The sequence below is a fragment of the Amblyomma americanum genome, chromosome 5, assembly GCF_052857255.1.
Source record: "Amblyomma americanum isolate KBUSLIRL-KWMA chromosome 5, ASM5285725v1, whole genome shotgun sequence".
Classification (NCBI taxonomy): domain Eukaryota; kingdom Metazoa; phylum Arthropoda; class Arachnida; order Ixodida; family Ixodidae; genus Amblyomma; species Amblyomma americanum.
This window is the reverse complement of record NC_135501.1, coordinates 31,750,449-31,769,795: the sequence shown is the minus strand read 5'-3', so window position 1 is coordinate 31,769,795 and position 19,347 is coordinate 31,750,449. Positions and strand designations below refer to the sequence as shown.

At 46.7% G+C, this 19,347-nt stretch overlaps 1 long non-coding RNA gene across 1 annotated transcript; it reads left to right on the top strand.

The window, feature by feature from the left end:
- The first annotated feature begins 2,457 nt into the window (after positions 1–2,457).
- LOC144134623 (uncharacterized) lies at positions 2,458–18,667 on the top strand. Its single transcript, XR_013315176.1, has 3 exons — positions 2,458–2,656; positions 3,868–4,916; positions 17,550–18,667. It is a non-coding gene; the product is annotated as an uncharacterized LOC144134623 (long non-coding RNA).
- The last annotated feature ends 680 nt before the right edge of the window (positions 18,668–19,347 follow it).

The following is a 19,347-nucleotide window of genomic DNA, read 5'->3' as shown; positions in this document are numbered from 1 at the left end:
TCGAGCGCAACGTCTGGGACGTTTGGCGTGGAATGACCCAATAGCCATATCAGTTTTCATAATTTCGAAAACGCCATCACTCTCACCGTTGTGGCACGGCAAGATTTGGCTGCATCGTGCGGAGATACATGCACTATAGAAAAGTATGCAGGAAAAGCAAGCCCTCCAGTGCACGTAACTAGCCGAAATATGCAAATTTTGTCGAGCCCCTGCGGCCTGGGTAATTGCGTTTTCTAAATTCTAAAAACTGATATGGCTATTACTAACGGCCGCCTACGAATCTCTAATCACAACTATGCGCCTAACCCTAAGAGTTAAAAAATGAATTATTAAACATTAGTTAACCAGCTTACTGCAAAAGAAGGTTCAGCAGTTTTCTGGTGTCTGCTAACACTTGTCATACCATGCCGCAATAACATATTTTACCACACGAAACCCACTTTTGAAAATTAGTTATTCTTCCCTGAAACACCTGGTATATATAGATATACATATCTGTACATGTGTGGGTGTGCGTGCGTGATAAAAATAAAAGAAAATGCCTTGAGTGTTTGCCAGCGATACAGCGCTGGTGAGCAACTACAAGCTAGAATCGGCGTTATCTACTCTGTAGGAAAAGAGATATGAGCTGCCAGAAGCGCTAGCAGGTCTATTCTTTTCCCGTTGTGGAATAGGGGTATGATGATAAGGCGCCCGGCAGCACCCGGTGTCATCAGCATGCGTGGTTGTCGGAGGGATTCCGACTCCTATCGGCGTCACCCTCGTTTTTTTGAGGACACAGCGGGCTGTATGCGGCATCCAATTATCTACAGACATTCTGACAAAGAAGTGGGTCACCTCTTTAGTTCACTGTTGGCTATGTAGGTTATTGGTACATTCTGGCATTTCAGTCGTGTACACATGCAACGCAACACTGTTGCTAGGGTTCACGCTCTAACTGCAGTGTCTATTAAATTTTGTTTTACGTTGTTTCTGTCCTTAAGGGCTCCACGACATCACTTGATTGGTCCCCTTCTCAATCATAGAGACGGGATATTCGGTATAAAATGTAAAGGAATAGCCTTGGACCAATTCGCCACTTGCCATCACGGAAACGTCAGCACGCTGCTCTTTTTTCTCCTCGCATCCAACACAATACCACCTAAACAGCCAGATCAAACTCATGAACTGAATTGCAATGAATATGTGTTCACGCTAGTCCAATTATCCGGCGAACGAATCGGTTGCGGCAGTTTTTTTAGCACGATCGGTGCGGAAGGCAGCCCGTCGATGGCCATCGCTCCCAGACCCATTTCATTCCCACTTTCACCGCAGTGCAAAGGTGCGCTTTAACGAGACAGCGTTAAGGATCCTGGTCAGCGGAGAAACAGGTGGCTTGAGAGTAAATGCGGATTGGTATAAAAAGAAGTGGCGTCACACCTGAAGAGGCAAATATTAAAGGTGGTCAGAATTCACGCGAATTTTAAAACTAAGGTAGCAACATGACTCAAACGCCATTACGACATGTAAGAATATAAGTAGAATTAAGTGCACTGAAATAAAAGCGACTTGAGAAGGGAATCGAACCCGTGTGCCTTGGATCCCGAGTCAGACATGCTGCTACTAGGCCACCGGGGCACCTACGTTTGATTTGGTGAATGGATGCCTTGCGTGTCTTGTCAGGGAGTCTCCGTATATGAGAAGTCACATGCAAAGTGCAGCTGAGGCCGCTGAAGGGAGGCGTTTATGGCTATCGCGTCATACCAATGAGGCGGAGCTTAAGTGTCCTAATTTTTATGTGTGACACTATGCCTAATGTAAAACTAACAGCCAGAATCTTGCAACCATCGTTGGGTGTAACCCTGCATGGTTGCCTTCTCAGTGGAGATCCTGATTGACGCAGTAAGAGGATACTGTTGGAATGAAGACCGTTGCGTTGAGACAGCACACAAAAAAAGGTGATGACGGGGGGGGGGGCGCAAAATTAGAACTCCTTATTTTACGACCAGGCACACATAATTTTTAAGGATATTTCGTACAATAAGATCGAAAACTAAATGGCAGTCACCGGTTAGTACAACTGGTTTTCAAGCTTGCATTGGACGATCTTTGAAAGGAGTGGGAAGATTTAGTACAGGCCCGCTGCATGTCGCTGTCCGCAGCGACGCGCCGCGAGCGCTCGGAGGGGGTAAGCGACGAAGCAGCATCTTGCTGTTGGTCGCATAGTTTCTTTCCGTCACCTTGTCACATATAATAGGGAGTCTAAAATAAAATTGTGAAGGAAAGAGGTGAGAAGAAAACGATGTGGATTAACCGAAGACTAAAGAAGATGAAGAAGCATTCGTTGAGCTGGAGAGAGATGATTGGTGGAGGAGGGAAGAAAGAGATAACGACGACAAAGCTTACGTGGACCAACGCCAATGCTATTAAAGGGCGAGGTAGAGTGAGGCACGGGGGGAGAGAACAGAGAAGCGGAGGCTCTGGAACGGGCTCAGGAACGGCAGGAAATTTACGATGCGAAGCCGTAGTACGCGAGCTCACCGGAGCAATAGTCGGCGTCACTCTCTTCCAACCCAAGCGTCACTGACCCGCCGGAGCCTCCGCTTCTCTTTTCTTCCCCCCCCCCCTCCCGTGCCTCGCTCTCCCCCGCCCTTTTATAGCCTTGGCGTTAGTCCACGTAAGTCTTTTCGCCGTCTTCTTCTTCTCTTCTCCACCAATCATCTTTCTGCACCTCACCGAATGCGTCTCGACCAGTCATCTCTCTTCACTCACCGAATGCTTTTTCATCTTCTTTAGTCTTCGGTTAATCCACGTCGTCTTCTTCACTCCTCTTTCCTTCATAATTTTATTTTAGACTCCTTATTATATGTGACACACCTTTGGAGCCTAAAAAACAGTAATGCTAACCGCTTTGCTGCTGGCTGCAAAACTACTTCTCGGAATTCGCTGGGGACCAAGTTTTGCCGCTTTCCTACGCAGCACAAGTCATCGGGTTACCCTTTGTCGGTCGTGACAGTTGTTGCTGAAACCCTTCTAAAAAAGTGAAGGCAAGAACATTAAAACCGAACACGAGCGCAGCTGACAGAACCTTGCTATCTAGCTAAGATACCCCTTGCCTACACATATTGTTGCACAACATGAAGGTTGCGAACAGGTCTGGGCTGCCGCTTGTGTTTTCGACTCCGGTAAGGCTTTGTAAACTGTGCCTTTGTATCTCCGTAAAAGAGACAAGAAGAAGGTGGTGTGAAAAAAAGCACAATATGTCTTATGTGCAGTGCCCTTGAGGAGTGGTCTACGAACTACCACTTACGTGCGGACAGAAGCCTATGTCAGTTAAACCGGCCGATGTTTCACCGACCGGCTACGAGAGCACGAAAGAAACTAAAGGAATAAAGAAAATGTGCACTTGGTTGCACATTGCGGGTCATGCCCGAAATGTGAGCCACTTTTTGACAGCGCAAGAACAGTAGGCTTTATTGTTTATGGAGGCTTAAGTTCCCAAAGCGACCACAGCAATGAGGAACACCGTAGTGAAAGGCTAAAAAAAACATTTGACCGCCTGGGGTTCTTTAACGTGCACTGACACAGCACAGTACACGGGCCTCTAGAATTTCTCCTCCATCGAAATTCGACCGCCGCAGCCGGGACTCAGCCCACGTCTTTCGGGTAAGCAGCGCAGCGCCATAACCGCTGAGCCACCGGGACAGCCAGTTTTAAGCAAAAGCAAGGATCGAACCACGCGAGAACTCCAGGAGGCCTATAATATAAGATTACTGCATTAGCGATGCTTCAATGTTTCTGCAAGTATCTGAGTTTGAGCTTTTCTGAGTGTGGGCATGGCGAAACCAGTAGGATCATGTCGCTCAACAACTTCTGTTGCTTCCCCAGGTTTTGCTGTTTGCAAGCGTCGCTTCATCGTACAAAGCAAGCTCATCGACAGTGCTCTTCGTGCGTGACGTGGAAGAACACCGCCCCCTTTTCCTCTCCTTCTGCCACCTGCCGACCATAAAGTGTGCTACGATACGCACGTGAAATCAGCTACCGCATCGGGATGCCCTGTAATAGACCGTTCGCAAAGGTTCTTCACCAGTGGGCACGACGAAACTAGAGGGATCATGTCGCTCACGAAACAATTTGTGTTGCTTCCCCAGGTTTTGCTGCTTGCAAGCGTAGCTTCATCGTACTAAGCAAGCTCATCGACAGTGTTCTTCGTGCGTGACGTGGAAGACTACCGCCCCCTTTTCCTCGTCTTCTGTCACCAGCCGACCATAAAGTGCGCTACGATACGCACGTGAAATCAGCTACCGCAACGGGATGCCCTATAAAAGACCGTCCGCAAAAGTTCTTCACCAGTGGGCACGACGAAACCAGAGGCATCATGTCGCTCACCAAACAATTTGTGTTGCTTCCCCTGGTTTTGCTGCTTGCAAGCGTCGCTTCATCGTACAAAGCAAGTTCATCGACAGTGCTCTTCGTGCGTGACGTGGAAGACTACCGCCCCCTTTTCCTCGTCTTCTGTCACCTGCCGACCATAAAGTGCGCTACGATACGCACGTGAAACCAGCTACCGCAACGAAATGCCCTATAAAAGACCGTCCGCAAAAGTTCTTCACCAGTGGGCACGACGAAACTAGAGGCAACATGTCGCTCACCAAACAATTTGTGTTGCTTCCCCAGGTTTTGCTGCTTGCAAGCGTCGCTTCGCCATACAAAGCAAGCTCATCGACACTGCTCTTCGTGCGTGACGTGGAAGACTACCACCTCCATTTTCCTCGCCTTCTGCCACCTGCCGACCATAAAGTGCGCTACGATGCGCGCGTGAAATCAGCTACTGCATCGGGATGCCCTATAAAAGACCGTCCAGAACAGTTCTTCGCCAGTAGGCACGGGGAAACCAGAGGGATCATGTCGCTCACCAATTTGTATTGCCTACCCAGGTCAGTTTGCCTGTTTACTATTCGCAGTAATGATGTTACATTTTTGGTTTTGCCGTAACCACGGACATGCATGTCAATTGCTTACAATTGTTTCTGTATGTGTAAATTGCTTGTTTGAGGTGACATCGAAAAACATTCTGGCCCCACAGTTGAAGAGATGTTTGCTAACCTTCAGATGGGGCAGACAAACATATTAACTGAACTAGCTGGTATACGGGAGCGTCTTACATCAAATGAACAAGCTATTACCACTGTTAACACTCGACTGAATCTAACTGACAAGTTGCTGCTAGAAATTGGCGTGAAAACCTCCCAAATTCAAGCATTAGAAGACAAAGTTATAGCTTTAAATCCGGAAGTTAGCAAACAGCATGAAAAGCTGACTGATCTCGAAGACCGCAGTCGCCGATCAAACTTAATTGTCTTCGGCGCCAAAGAGCAAGATCAGGAAGATGATAAGGGATTGCGTAAAGCTGTCATCGGTGACATATTTTTAGAAAAACTGCAACAATCCTGCAGGTCTGTCGCACGTATTCACCGTCTTGGAAGACAGCCAGGAAAAAGGCCTGTTATTGTATATTTTCGGGATCATTTAGAAAAAGAGGCTGTTTTTTGCAACGTACGTAAGCTAAAAGGTAGCGGTATATCTATTCAGAATGACTACAGCAACAAAACTCCGAGAAAACGTAAACTTCTATGGGAAACTGCTACACCAGATGTCGACAGCGGGAAACGTGCTTTTCTTATCAATGATAAACAGAAAATATATTGCTGCTTCTATGCTTGGGATGGTAATCGAAATCAGCGAATTGCCATTAACCGCAAACGCCAAACTTCTGATAACGAATGACACATTACCTGTGTCGTTTCTAAAAATCTGAGAGTTCTAAATTTCAATGCTCGAAGTGTAGTAAATAAGGCAGAACAGTTTGAATTCCTTCTCCTAAAGTACGACCCACACATTACAACTGCCACAGAAACGTGGCTGCATGATGGTGTTAGCGACGAAATACTGGTATCATCATCGCATAAGATATTTCGCTGGGATCGTGGATCAAGAGGCGGTGATATTGCTGTCATTTTAAAAAGCACAATTACCTCCGAAATACTTTCTCAGATTGATAACCATGAAAGTATATTTGTTAAGAATAACTGTTGGGGACACGTAGTTCTGGTATGTGCAGTTTAAAGGCCACTGCCATCCCCTCCCGAGTTCTTGATCACAGTACATGAATACATGCTTGCACTGCAAACCCAGCAACATATTATGGCGGGTGGTTTTAACCTACCTGCAGTGGACTGGCTACATAGGCCTGAAATACAGCTTGTTGATAGCCCTGTTTTCGACGTAATACTTGCATGCGACTTAAAACAAGTCATACTTGAAACCACGCGCGATAATGGTGACATTGGCTCAATATTGGATCTTGTATTTGTTAGCAAGAATATTACAGAGTTCGAGGTTTGCGTGGAGGAGAGAATATCTTACCACAAGCTTGTGCTGTTCAGTTCCAGCCTTGATAACTGCAAGAAAAAGTACATTAAAGGTTATAAAACTCTTAAAGACTTCAGTCATGCCAATGATCAATCCGTCCTTGAACTATGGAAGCTGGTTGACAACTTACGAAAAACTGACATTACTTCACTATGGCAGGCGTTTGTAACTTGCTGTAAATACTGCATCGATGCCTTTGTTCCGATCAAATTCATTAAAACACAGCGAACAAACCCATGGGTTGACAGAAAAATTATACATTTATAGCATAGGCTAAAACGCGCAAAAAAGCGGAAGAACAGAAACCCCGTAGATATTCGACAACTGCAAACCGAGCTTTCTGATCCATTATTGCTAGCCCGACAGAAATATTTTTCCAGTACCTTGTCGAAATATATAAAAACTAGCCCTGATAAATTTTGGAGATACCTTCGAAATAAGAGCACTCACTTGCAAGAAATAAAGCAGCACGATAATGTGGTTGCTGATCCACAGGAAATTTCAAACATAATGAAAGCTTTCATTCTGTATTTAACCAGGTTGATAGTGTCACAGAGGCTTCGTCCTCTTGTTACCAAGTGTCAGACTTCATATCTTTTGAGGGTGTGTTTTCATTATTGCTAAAAGTTAAACAAAAATCGTCTGAAGGCCCAGATGGCATACCGAATTCCTTCCTTCATCGTTACGCCGAGCCTATTGCACACACTTTAACAGCTATCTTCTCTTTATCTATTAGCACGGCAACTTTACCTGACGATTGGCGTGTGGCCCGTGTAATAGCAGTCCACAAAAAAGGTGACCGCCAGCTTGTGGAAAACTACCGCCCAATTTCACTGACATCTACGAGCTGCAGAACACTAGAACATATCATCGCTCACTACATAACAAATTTTCTTGAAGCTAACAACTTACTCTCTCCATTTCAGCATGGATTTCGGAGGTGTTTGTCAACGTGTACTCTTCTTGAAAATCTTACTAATTTTTGTCTTCCTGCATTCATCATAAACTGGATAAGAGGTTACCTCTCCAACCGCAATCAGTTCGTGGATTTCAATGGCCATACCTCCAATGTGTTACCGGTTTCGTCCGGAGTGCCTCAAGGAAGCGTACTGGGACCAAATATTTTCTTAATCCATGTTAATGATATAACTAGTACCGTTCATCCTCATGTTAACATCAGGTTGTTCGCGGACGATTGTCTGCTATTTAAACAGGTTACAGGCCGTGACGACCAACTTCAGTTACACAATAGTTTAGCCGCACTTAATGAATAGAGCAAGGCTTGGTCTATGACCCAAAACACTGTAAAAACGGTCTTACTTCGCGTCACGAACAAAAACAGGCAATTTCATTTTCATATTGCATCAATAATACTGAAATAAAGGAAGTCAAAGAATACAAATACCTAGGCGTAACGTTTGCAAACACTCTCTCGTGGTCCATGATGATGATGATGCCAGGTTTTTATGGCGCAAGGGCAAGGCTAAAGAGCGCCAAACACGAGGTTCTTGGTAGCCTCGGGCTAAAATGTGTACAGATGATAACATTAAAACCAGGTGTATAGGGCCTAAGAGAAGTATGTGCATGATTATAGAGTCTGAAGAGGGTTCTTAACAATCTTATGGAATGGCTTAAAATGATGTATACTTCCTAAAATTGTTCTAAGAGGAGCTATATCTGAACGACGAAGCCAGGTAGCCTCAACCACAGTCCTTGCTTGAGCAAGAGTGGCGAGGCGTCTGGCAGCTAAGGGTGAGCTCAGCACTCTCCTCATCAATGAGGAGGTGCTGAGGTTACTTTGAATATGAAATCTCTCTTAAAAACCTACATCAGTCTAATATTTAAAAACTATCCAATGAGAACATGCGGTGATCACCCAAAAATAATGAAGGGCGCATTGGTACTTTAAATGTGTGAAGTTCAGGAAAGTGCTGTCGTCTTTGCATATCCAGTCTGGGGCATATGATTAATGTGTGGACTTTGAGAGGTGCACTCCACATCTCGCGCATTGTGGTGCCGGAGTATCCTGTAAAAGATGTGAGTGTGTGATGTATGTATGTCCTATCCTCTGGCTGCAGAGAGCGACTTCTTTGAATCTATTTTGTTTTTCTGTTGCATACCTCCCAATCCGTGGTTTTATTGTGTGCAGTTTGTTGTTTGTTTGTCGATCCCAATCCTGCTGCCACTCTTTGCGAAGTGCAGTCTTAATATATAGCCTGAGGTCCTGGTATCTAAGTTGTTTTATACCCATCCTGCTCAGTTGGGCAATTGATGATGCAAGTCTGTCAGCCTCTTCATTTCCGTCTATTCCACCGTGAGCTGGTACCCAGTATACCGTAATTTTAAGGTTCAATGTGTGTGCAGACATAAAGCATTTCAAGAGGGAATTCATTACAGGGTTTTTACAGGGTTTCCCAGAAGGCAGGCCTATAATCACCCTTAAGGAATGAGTATAAAGTAGAGCTTGGGACTTTCTTTTTCAGGATGAATCTAACAGCCACCAGAATACCATGGCGTTGCGCAGTAAATATGCTTGTGTGTCTATTCATTGTATTTAATTCAGAAAATTGACAGCTGTGCACTGCACATGAAACTGAGGATGTCTTTGAGGCATCAGTGTAGAATTCTGTGCACTGGTAGTTTGCTTGTAGGGACCGGAAATGCTGTTTTATGCCAATTGGTGGCCCATTCTTACCAACCTGACGAAAAGATGTGTCGCAGTCAATTGTATACACTTGCTAGGGAGCAATTATGTCTTTAGAAGTTACCAGAATGTTGGAGACTGGTATGTCCATGTCTATTAAACAACGTGTGCTAACAGGACCTACACTGAAAACTTGGAGACGGAGGAAAGAAGCGCATGTCCATGTCTTGGACAAGTGTGGCGACTCTAATGGGTAAAGGTGGGGTTTCAGACGGTCGGTTTGAAAAGAGAAGTTTACTGGTTTGGTTTCACAACAGCGCATTGCTTGGATGATCAGCATGAGATAATACCTTCGTAGCATACGTTATACTTGTGTATTTCCGTCGTCGTTCAAGTGACCATCGGTCCGCCTCAATGTACAAACTCGCAATTGGGCTTGTATGGAAAGCACCAGTAGCCAACCGCAGACCAAGGTGGTACACAGCGTCGAGCATTTTTAAGGAGCTTTTTCGTGCTGATTCGTACACTCCTGAGCCATAGTCTATACGTGATAGAACTACACTATTTAGAAGACTCAGCAGGCTGTCGCGATCTGTACCCCAAGACTGGTGGGACAGGATTTTTAAAAGGTTCACTGATTTTATGCATTTAAAAGTCTAAGGTGCATAATGTGTTTGATGAATGTAGGTTTTTCGTCGACTTTGACGCCAAGAAATTTGTGCTCTTTTTGGATAGCAATACTCTGCCCGTTAAGTGTAATGTCGGGTTTAGGTCTTACACCACGCTTTTTTGTGAAGAATACGCTTACAGTCTTTGATGGATTGAGTTTAAATCCGTTTTGGTCTGGCCACTTTGCTACTTTTTTTACTCCTACTTGAAATTGCCGCTCACATATGGCCAAATTCTGACTTGTAACTTATTTGCACATCGTCGACATAAACAGAGTAGGATATAGCTCTGGCAAGACGCACTTTCATTAATTCATTTTCACTACAAAAAAAATTGCAGCTAAGAGCGCCGCCTTGAGGGACATCATTCTCTTGTATAAACTGCGTGGATAACGAGTTCCCTACACGGACCTTGAATGTTCGTTCAGAAAGATAACTTTGAATGGCGGACAGCATATTTCGTGAGATACCAAAGACAAACAGGTCACGGATTATACCTTAGCACCATGCGGTATCGTAAGCTTTCTCTAAATCAAAGGAAATAGATAAACAGTGCTGTTTATGCACGAAGGCGTCCCTTACGTGAGATTCGAAGGCACCGAGTTGTCAGTGGTTGACTGCTTTGTTTTAAATCCAGCTTGGTGCTGGTCAAGAAGACCGTTCATTTCATGAAAATGCACAAGGCGACGATTTACCATTTTTTCAAAGAGCTTACATAAGCGGCTGTTAAGGGCAATTGACCGATAACTGGCCGCAAGTGTGGCTTCTTTGCCTTGCTTTAATACCGGGATAATGATCGATTTTTTCCAGGCTTTTTGAAAGACGTCCAGCAGCGCATATCTTATTAAACAAGCACAAGATAGTTTCAAGGGTTTCTTCATGATAGTGCTTGAGCATTCCATATGTAACCCGGTCAGGGCCTGCTGCTGTTAGTTCCCACAAGTGCCTTAAGCAACTTTCAACTCTTGTAAAGTAAACGGGCTATTGTATCCTCCTACTGATGGCATTTTATTATTGTGAACAGGCTCGCGCTCCTCGGCTAGTTTGTATCTCAAGAAGGAAGCTGTATAATGTGCTGAGCTATAAGTGTATTCGAAGTGTTTGCCTAATGCATCTGCTTGGTGCTCCAATGTATCACTAGCAGTGCTAACAAGAGGAATTAGGTGTGAACTATGCCCTTTAAGTGCTTTTAGTCTTCTTTACACTTTATGTGTATTGCCGCATGCAAGAAGACGCCAAAGATGAAGACTTGGTCTACGAGCGCGAGGCAAGAAGAAGAAGCTGAAGTGCGCAGGGACTTTTTCTGGTTAACCAGTAAACCGTTTTACCTTCAGCTCTCCTCGGGGATCTACCGAGTCCAGACACTGGTAGAGGTGCTGGGTATGCACAGGACTCCTTCCGGCCGTCCACAGCGAGTCCCGGACATCGACACGCCTGTTCATCGCGCTATCCGCCGACGTCTAGGCCTTTCCACGGAGTACAACCATCTACCGGGCGACTCTTCGAACGTCAAAGTTCGCCGGGCCTTCCAAGCCTTGGCACCTCCCACCCCTACGTCGGTGACGTTAGCGGACGGCGGACCCCGAGCCCTCGCCGCAACCTCGCGAGGGGAGGTTGCAACCAGTAGAAAAGTTTCAAAGCCCTCACTACCGCCGCAACTGCCGACCGCAACCCATGACTGTGACGCCTTTCTTCACATTGACGCTGCCGCACTACCACCGAAAATGCAGCCTACATTAGCGCCGAACATGCCGAACCAGATAAGCTGCCCTGACGACGAAAATGACAGCGCCGACCTTACCGCACTTCCGCCGCAAATGCCGAGAGAGACGAGCAATTCAGACGACGTTGTTAGCGCTGACCTCGCCGTTTGCATTGATGGGCTGGAGGTACACGCTCTGGTGGATACCGGGGCGGATTTTTCAATCGTTAGTCAAAAACTGGCTGACAAGCTGCGCAAAGTAAAAACCGAATGGACTGGGCCAGTAATAAGAAGTGCTGGGGGTCAGCTACTGGCACCGACTGGGAAGTGCACTGGCCGCATAGGAATTGGAAACTCAGTGTTCGTTGGCAGCTTCGTTATCGTCTCAGACTGTTGCAAAGACCTCATCTTGGGCATGGACTTTCTGCGCCTTCATGGGGCTGTGATCAGCTTTCGGGACAACGTCGTTGCCTTCACTAAAAATCATGGAGACCTTGGTTATGCGCAAGTACCACTGATGCCCTTACGAGTTGCCCATGAAGGGGTGACATTACCTCCGCGATCTTGCTCTCTTGTTGAATGAAATGCGACGTGGCGCATACCGGCGATGGCGTAGCCGAACGGGCTGTCAACCTAATACTCATCCGATGTGTTTCTATAGCTCGATGACAAGTCAGTTTGACCAATGGGCACGCCGAAGTGCTGCTGACAAACTTCAGCGACCAGCGTCGGCAAATTCCGAAAGGCACAACTGTGGCCTTCTTCGATAGCGTCCCAAGTGACCAAGACTATTTCGTGCGGCAACTGGAAGGATCAGTGAGCAAGGCGCCCGCACCCATAGTCGATGTGAGCCCAAATCTGTCGTCTTCAGAACGGGAACGTCTTTTGGATCTCATAGATCACTTTCGAGACTTTTGGTTCAGAATCGCGGGTTGGCCAAACACCTTTGACCAAACATCGCATTTCACGGATGACGCGGTTCGCCCGATTCGACAAAATCCTTACCGTGTGGCTCCGAAAAAGCGCGAGGCTATTCAGCGTCAGGTGGCCGAAATGCTTCGAGACGACGTTATTCAGCCGTCAAAGAGTCCCTGGGCTTCCCCCGTGCCGTGGTACTTGTTAAAAAAAAGGACGGCAGCTTACGATTTTGCATTGACTATCGCAAGCTCAATCAAGTGACCGAAAAAGACGTGTACCCTCTCCCTCGCATCCATGATACCCTTGATCGGCTACGAAATGCACGTTACTTCTCTTCAATGAATTTGAAAAGTGGATATTGGCAAATTGAAGTAGATGAGAGGGATCGGGAGAAGACAGCATTCATCAATCCTGACGGATTGTATGAGTTTAAGGTTCTTCCATTCGGTTTATGCTCGGCACCAGCAACATTTCAGAGGCTGATGGACACTGTGCTCTCAGGACTCAAGTGGCAAACATGCCTGGTGTATCTTGATGGCGTGATCATGTTTTCGGCAACCTTCGAGGAGCATCTACGCCGTTTGGTAGCTGTTTTTCAGGCCATACGATCTGCGGGCCTCACACTAAAACACTAGATGTGCCACTTTGGTTACGAGGAGCTGCAATTCTTACAACACGTTGTTAGCCAAGAAGGTGTCCGGCCTGATCCCGAAAAGCTCTCCGCAGTCGCCAAGTTCCCAACACCTACGAAAAAAAAGACGCTTAGGCGCTTCCTGGGGCTTTGCGCCTATTACCGTCGATTTATTGCTGGCTTCTCACAATTGCCTGGCCATTAACTTCACTGACACGTGACAACGCTGTTTTTCGGTGGGGTGAAGAGCACCAGGCTTTTAATGAACTCCGGAGACGCCTACAGACGCCACCTGTCCTGGCGCACTTTGATGACAACGCCCCTACCCTGCTTCATACCGATGCAAGCAATGTGGGTTTAGGTGCTTTATTGATGCAGCGCCAGGATGGTGTGGAAAAAGTGATTGCTTATGCCAGCAGGACTCCGCCTAAAGCTGAAAAGAACTACTCGGCAACAGAAAAAGAATGCCTTGCAGTTGTATGGGGGGTTATGAAATTCCGCCCTTACTTGTACGCTCGCCCCTTTCAAGTCGTTAGCGAACATCACTCTCTCTGTTGGCTGACGAACTTAAAGGACCCTTGAGGAAGACTCGCGCGTTGGAGCCTTCGGTTACAAGAGTTCGACATGACGGTTATTTACAAATCCGGAAAGAAGCATGCGGATGCTGACTGCCTTTCGCGAGCACCAGTCGGACCCTCCACATTGACCGAAGACACTGCTTTTTTAGGAGTCATAGATGACGCAACTCTTGCCCAACAGCAGACAGAGGACCAGGAATTGATCCCTCTTATAGGTTTCTTGGAGAAGCGAACTACGGATGTGCCTAAGATTTTCGCCCGCAGCCTATGGTCATTCTTTCTTCGCAACGACGTAATTTACAAGAAGAACTTTCGTCCTGGGGGGGAACAGTCATCTACTCGTCGTCCCAACAGCTCTTCGCACGGATATCTTGCAAGCGTGTCACGATGAGCCCACCGCCGGCCACCTAGGCTACACCCGCACGTTGGCTAGAGTACAGCGCGGATACTACTGGCCGAAACTACCGGCGACAGTGAAGCACTATGTGCGGACGTGCGTAGACTGCCAACGTGGTAAATCACCCCCTGAAAAACCAGCCGGTCTACTCCACCCTCTTCAAGTGCCAAAGACACATTCCAATCAAATTGGCATGGACCTCCTGGGACCATTTCCGACGTCTACTGCCGGGAATAAATGAATAATTGTCGCCACCGATTATCTAACTCGCTACGCGGAGACAAAGGCTCTGCCCAGGAGTACCGCCACCGAAGCAGCTCGGTTCTTCGTTGAGAACATTGTCCTCAGGCATGGCGCTCCGGCACTCAGTATAACTGACCGAGGAATTGCCTTTACGGCCGAGCTTTTGGAAACCGTTCTCCGCCTCAGCGGTACCAGTCATCGTAAAGCGACGGCCTATGACCCCCAAACCAATGGACTGACGGAACGCCTCCGTAAGACAATCGCAGACATGCTCTGTATGTACGTGGACGTAGACCACTAGAATTGGGACGAAATTCTTCCCTACGTCACGTTCGCCTACAATACGGCACAACAAGACACCACTCGCATCCCGACTTTCAGCCTTCTTCATGGCCGACCAGTGACAACTATGCTAGATGCCATGCTGCTCCCGAATGCCGGCGGCGACGATGTCGATCAGGACGCCGAGGAATTCGCACAGCGCGCAGAGGAAGCTCGCCAACTAGCGCGTGTGCGCATCAGAACTGAGCAGGAGGCTGACGCACGACGCTGCAATCTTCGCCACAGACATGCATGTATGGACATGGCGACAAAGTGTGGGTCTGGACACCTATTCGCCGTCGTGGACTCGCCGAAAAATTATTGCGGTGGTACTTCGGGCCCTATGTTGTGCTGCGACGTTTAACCGACCTCACGTATGAGGTGGTGCCGGACGGGTTATCGACATCCAAGCGACGCCAGCAACAAGTCGACGTCGTCCATGTTGTACGTATGAATCCGTACTACTCGGACCGATCTTGACCTCCTACTTCCTTTCGTTACCACCGAGACGATGCTTCCTGATGAGGGGGGCAAATGCCGCATGCAAGAAGACGCCAAAAATGAAGACTTGGTCTACGAGCGCGAGGGAAGAAGAAGAAGAAGCTGAAGTGCGTAGGGACTTTTTCTGGTTAACCAGTAAACCGTTTTACCTTCAGCTCTCCTCGGGGTTCTACCGAGTCCTGACAGTATCTTTGTTTGAATTTACAGACGAGAGAATTCATTGCCAAATTTCCCGTATAGATATACTGCGAGTACGCCTGCCATTTGCTTTAGCGCGCTTAAAGTTTATCAAGTTGTGAATTGAAGGATAACGGCGGAATTTTGACCATGCATTATTTTAGTCCTGACGAGCTTTCCTGCACTGCGCATTCCACCACGGTCTTCGTTTGTTTTCTGGTTTGATGTCTGAGGGAAGGATTTCTGGGCAGCGTCTATTATATGCATTGCGATTAAGGATTGAAATTCATCTATGCCTAGTTATGTAATTGATGAACAGGGCAATGCTGACAGTTCCCGGAACATCTCCCAATAAGCCATCTGTTCTTTAAACTTCGTAGGGTTGTTTACCCTCGCGTTGATATTTTCTGCATATTTTAAGGAAATGGGAAAGTGATCATTTCCAGACAGATTTTCAATAACAGCCCACTCAGTAGCTGCCAAGAGGTATGGAGAGCCAATAGGAAGGTCGATCTCTGTGTATGAGCTGTGTGTTGAATAAAGTATGTTGGTTCTTTTTTACTTAATATGCATGAGTAGGATGACAGCAGGAATTTTTCCATTAGCGCTCCTCGAGAATCTGTTCTGGTACCTCCCCATAATGTGTGGTGTGCGTTAAAATCACCAACCAACAGGAACGGCTCGGGAAGCTGAACAATGAGTTCTTTCGAGTTGACCAGTCGACAGCCCATGATCTGGTGAGATATATAGGAAACATATGGTTATTACTCTGCCAAAAGTTAGGGCTCGTATTGCCACTTCTAAATCAGTCGCCAGTGGAAGACATTTTGAGGCAATTGAATTCTGCACCACAATGGCAACGCCACCTGATGAGTGCACACTGCCTTGCCTGTCCTTCCGGTATACTGGGTACTTCTTTAGATAGTTTGTGTGTGTTGTGTTTAAGTGCGTTTCATGTAGACAAAGTATGTTTGGTTGATACTCCGCGAGTATTTCATATATGTCATCCAGGTTCTTAAGAGGACCTCGGCAGATCCATTTGATAATGCTCTTCAAAGCCATAGTCCTTGGTGAGGAAGCGAAGATTAGTGGGAGTTACTTAGATGTCGCGGCCTTTATCAGTCGGTTTGACCGGCGGATGGCTTTTCGGTTTACGGCTGTCTAGAAGACTCCGCCTTTCAATGGGGGCCTCCCTCAGCGCCTCCGACGCTGAGGGTCCCGCTGTCATGTCCATTGCTTCCGGTGGAGACGCGGAAGCAGACGTGGATTTTTCAAGATTGAGAGATTCCCTTTCATTTGTCTGTGTTTTCCCAGAGGTTTGCGAAAAGTTGACCTCTGGGACATGGAAGTCTGGGGCAGCCGGAGGGGCCGTAGTGAGGGGCTGTAGTGGACGCGCATCAGCGATGCTGAATTGCGTGTCCACTGAGACGAGACGCCTCCCGGCCCCCCGGCATGATGCGTCAGCGTAGGATCTTTCGAAGAGAAGCGAGAGCTCTTTCCGGGCTTCCGAGAATGTGATGTTTTCTGTTACTTCCAGGCGTATTATTTTTTTCTCGTTTTGAAATTTCTGGCTTGATCGCAAGTAGGCGGCATGTGGCCCGTGGAAGTTTGGACACTCTACTTGAGCGGCACTGCAGTTGTCAGTTGGATGCTCGTGGGCGCCGCACTTCGCACATGTGAGTTTTCCCCGGCACATTTTTGATCCGTATCCGTATTTTTGGCAATTTAAATATCTTCTCGGGTTGGGGATATATGGACGGACTTTGCAGTGGATAAACTTTGCATTTACAATGTCTGGAAGACGGGACAGTCCAAAGGTCAAGACGATGTGGGGTGTCACCACCTCTTCATCATTCCGCCTTATGGTGATGCGACGAAGGACAATGACACCTTGATCTCGGAAGCCTTCCAATGGGTCAGCTTCTGTTTCTTGGATCAGATCACGTTCTGATATGACACCTTGCACAGTGTTTAGCTTCCGGTGGGGAGTGATGTTCACCAGGAGGTGAGAAAACTGCCTTTGCGTCAGAAGGATGTCACATTGGTCTTTCTGGGACACTTCAACAAGAAGATCACGAGATGAGAGCTTCATTGCTTTGTACTTTTTCCAATCAGTTTCTCAAGGGTTCGAGCGATAACGAAAACACACTTCGCTTAAACGGGGTCATTATCTGTCAGGGAGTGTATCACTAAGAAGTGAGGAAAGTGGTCAACGTCAGGTCGGGTACTGGTGAATGTTTCATCGGTGCGGTTCCTTTTCAGGGACCGAGCAGGTTTTTTTGAAGAACAGGTACTCATGCGCTATAGATATACTGACGGTTCCTAAATGTCGCCTGTGATTCACCGTCTTATTCACAGGAAGGTTCCGGAGCCCCCAGTCTGGTAAACAAACGTGGAGCCCGTTGGCCGGGGCTTGACCATGGCCCCGACCGCCACCGTTCATGGTTTCTACCCTTTACCTTACGACCTATCGCCACGGTGCGGATGACAGCTTGGGTATGGGGGCTAAGGGTCCGTGGTGGCGCCAAGCACCATCACCTTGAAACACTAGGTGCCCTTGCGGGCTCTCATGGTCCAAACACATTGATAACATTTGCGCATCCGCTTCCCGAAAACTCGGCTTTCTGCGTCATAAGCTGAAAACAGCACCTCCTGATTTGAAAAAGCTAGCCTACAGAACTTACGTAATGCCGAAATTAGAGTATGCATTCATAGTATGGGATCCCTTTCATCTAAAGCATAAACATAAACTTGAAATGGTTCAGAGGCGAGCAGTGAGGTACATTTTTAACAAGTTAAGGCCCACCGATTCCCCGTCACAACTCATGGCTGACAACCATATCTCTACCTTAGAATTGCGAAGAACTATAGCATGACATAAATTTCTTTTCACGATGTATGACAAGTCGCTACAATTTAATGGACGGCCATATATTCAACGTTACCTGCCACGCGTGTCAAGGCACCATCACGCTCACAATTTGCTGCCTTTCCATGCCAGTACTAACTGGCATAAATATTCTTTTTTTCCTCGCACAGTTATTCAGTGGAATGGTCTCCACCTCTGAAATTTTTTCCACTGATAATTTTGACCAGGCGCTGCTGCTGTAATTTGCGTCGTTACAATCTGTCACGTTTTTTTCCCGTAATTTTATCAGGTTCTCATTATTCTGAGGGATAGCGTATGCAAGTTCATTTCTGTGAGATTACGTAAAAATCATTCTACATAAGTAAAATGCGTGCTTGTTCACTTTTGTTCTCTTCCAATGTTTCGTTCTCTTTCACATGTTAAATGCAAGAGCTTATTTATAATTGATGTTAATCGGGAGAAAATGTTGTACTACATGCCCACCGGCTTGGTCTCGTTGAGACCACAGTATTTGTAAATAAATAAAAAGATAAGATGTTTCCGGCTTTACTTTGGCACGTGATTGCATGTTTCTTTCTGTGGCGCGCAGGCGCAAAATACCTTTATATTCAGCATGCCCTGGTATACTAATAAAGCCAGTTGCGAGTGCAACGTTTGTCCGTGTGTTGTGCGTTTCTTCCCTATGAACGTGTTTCTTCGCTGCAGTTATGATACAAGTATTAGTGATAAATTTGCCATATTCTCATTTTGTTTGACCATTCTGCTGATACTATGCCTAACAAACCGTGTCGATTCGCTGAAAGAACGAAAAAATAGACTGCTGCGAGATGTCGTTGTATTCAAGGAAAAGCAAGAAACATCGACGCTTCTGCCGGTGCGACTGTAAGTGCATAACATTCTCCTACTTTTTTTCCAACGAACGAATATGTCTCACTCGCTGGATTTTCATAGTAGTCTGAACGGGACTTAATAAACGTCATAGCCTCTAAGACACCATAGACTGTGGGACATGCAAAATCGAGAGGCTCGCGCTTGCCCTAATATCTTTATTAGGTTTGGTTTGGTTTCTGGGGATTTTATTCCCAAAGCGATTCAGGCTATGATAGACGCCGCAGTGAAGGGCTCCGGGAATTTCGACCACCTGGGGTTCTTTGATGTGCACTGACATCGCACAGTACACGGGCCTCTAGAATTTTGTCTCCATTGAAATTCGACCGCCGCGGCCGGGATCGAACCCGCGTCTTTCGGGTCAGCAGCTGAGCACCATAACCACTGAGCTACCGCGGC